We start from the raw sequence: 2,549 nt of genomic DNA, 5'->3' as shown, positions 1-2,549 counted from the left end.
CTGAATGTACTCTCTACCTTGGGATTATGTGCTTCCTATGCTGAGGCAGCACTCTTTCAAGTATCAGCTTTGCAACATCCAGCCAGGGAACCTCAGACTGACCCAGTTACACAGCTTGTATTCGACAACGCTGATGTGAACATCGGTACCATTGATGGATTCAACACTTTCCACAGTATGGGAGGGATTCAGTGTGTCACTCCTTTCCCAAATGATCCTACTTCAGATCAGCCAATCACAAGACTAGAGAAGATCCCCTGTACATCCTCTGTTGGACAGTTTGGTCGTGTTCCCATTAAAGCATTTGAAAATAAAAGTGCAGGAGAACTGCTGCATATAAAAGTCAGGGATTTAGCAAATATCAATCCAGTTTCCACCACTGTGTCAGTAACAACAACGGAACTCCTGTGGCTACTTGGAAAATGGCAAATGAAGACAGTGTGTCCAGGTTGGAATGGTTACATGGAGAAATGTACTGCACACTTGCCATATGATGTATCCCAGATCTCATACCTTCCCTTTACAAATGCTCCACCTACCGATTATGACACCATATACACAGTACTTGACCAAGCTGGAGAGAAATGCAAAGAACTGAAACAACAAAGTTGCTTTGTAACCTTTGACCAACCTTTGTATATCAAGGCTCGTGACATTGTTGCAAAATGTGGTCAAGAGTCACACCTAAGTAATGTTATTGTACGTCTTGGTGGTTTCCACTTACTGATGCCCTTGGGAGACAATTTTCGAAACTATATAAGGAAACGGGGAGTATGAAAAACAAGCTGCGAACATTTTCACACCTCTTGCACCAAAACGGTGCAACGTATCACAAACATGAATAGAAGAGTTTTTATTGAGAATTTTTTGTAGATTATTTTATGTATCGACACATTTCCCTCTAAAGTGAGTCCCAAGCGAGATATTTGCAAAAAACTGCTTTTCGCTGCCATATTTTCAAGATGGCAGCCAAATCCGGGGCGGTAGAGGGGTACAAATTAATATGTTATTAAGTACCCTATTACGAAGACAGTAAAGCTTATTGCAGCTTTCCATGATTTTTTTCCTTATTTAACCCCCTATTGACTGGCATGTGTAAGAAGTAAAAAAAGCGTATGAATATTGAAGTGTGTATATAATCTTACTTGTACAAAAAATGGCACATATGGTCTATCCATAATTTAATATTTGTTAGATTCTAAAATATTTGGGTGCACTGAAGCTTAGCGCTGCCAGACGTACGAAGTAGGCACATGTGAAGAGATCGGCCAGTGAAGACAGACGGCTGTTTCGGTTTCCTCGGAAAACTTGTTTTACCGGAGGCAGCATATAAATATCGACATTTTTTTTTAAGTTAATTGAGTTTTATTCTTACTCATAGGGAGTTTAATTTGTTAGTATAAATTATAACTAATTTCTGTTACTGGATAAAGATATACATATGTATGTATTTCTATGCCTGCATAAACCAGGGTGCAACTGCTGTGGAATATTTTTTTTATAATTACTTTTGTTCATGCTGCATTGACACAATAGTATTTAAAAGAGAAGAAATAGAATATTTATGTATTTTTACAAGTAAGATGCATGAAAAAGGACATTCAATTATTGCCCGACAAGATTTTTTTTTTTTTTTTTTAATTTGAAAAATTTAACTCTCCCCATCCCGACCACTTTTCCACCACTGACTCCCCCAATCCCGACCATTTTAGGAAAAATTTTTTTTTGGCTCAAACCTTCGCTTTAGGTGAGAAACATCAAAAATTCATAGAGAAATCGCTCACCTGAGGTTTAAAATACTCATTACAGGTAGGAGTACCTCCTTACCTTACTGGGTTTTCTATCAGGCTGGCACCAAAGAAAACGAGTTCTATGGGAGGATAACTATTTCACACCACTCAGAAACGGTATTTATTTATTTACTTGGTACGAATTTATATGTAGTACAAGAGTATATTGGTTTTCAAGCAGTAATATAGGCATTATAAGCATTGTTTCACTCACTAATACCTGACCTTTTTTTGCCACATTACCTGATCATCATTTCTAACTGTTTCTTCCTCTAATGCTATGTAAAGTTTGTCCTCCACATTGTCATTGATTGGGGAATCACTCTGGCCCTGAATTTCGTACTGTGGCACGACATGGCTATACTGGCCAGGTCACTGATAACTGGTGAATTGCTGAGACAATGGCATGCAGTGGAGGGGAGGAGGTCATGCTGGGTAAGGCATTGTCCCTGCCTGGCATCTTGTTGAGGAAGGTGTCACGTGTATACATACCAAAAATGACTCGCGAAAATTGAAAATCGTGCAAATTAGGGACCTTGCAATTTTTTCGCGTTTATGTACGTCGACGGGATTGGCAGTGACAAAACGTGTGGAGGTTAAAGAACGTCGACGGGATGCCACGGGTTAAATATTGGTGACATCTGGCATTTCCCCAGGCGCGCGAATGCTCCTATTCATCTTGCAGCTCTTTGCAAGAATCTGTGTTAGTAATTTTCCTTTGTATTTTTGCATCATCAGCAAACATATTTAGATAGCTTC

This window comes from Coenobita brevimanus, chromosome 60 (genome assembly GCF_032717465.1).
Source record: "Coenobita brevimanus isolate Jiangsu-jjx chromosome 60, ASM3271746v2, whole genome shotgun sequence".
NCBI classification, from domain to species: domain Eukaryota; kingdom Metazoa; phylum Arthropoda; class Malacostraca; order Decapoda; family Coenobitidae; genus Coenobita; species Coenobita brevimanus.
The sequence above is the reverse complement of the archived record's forward strand: the minus strand, read 5'-3'. Positions refer to the sequence as shown.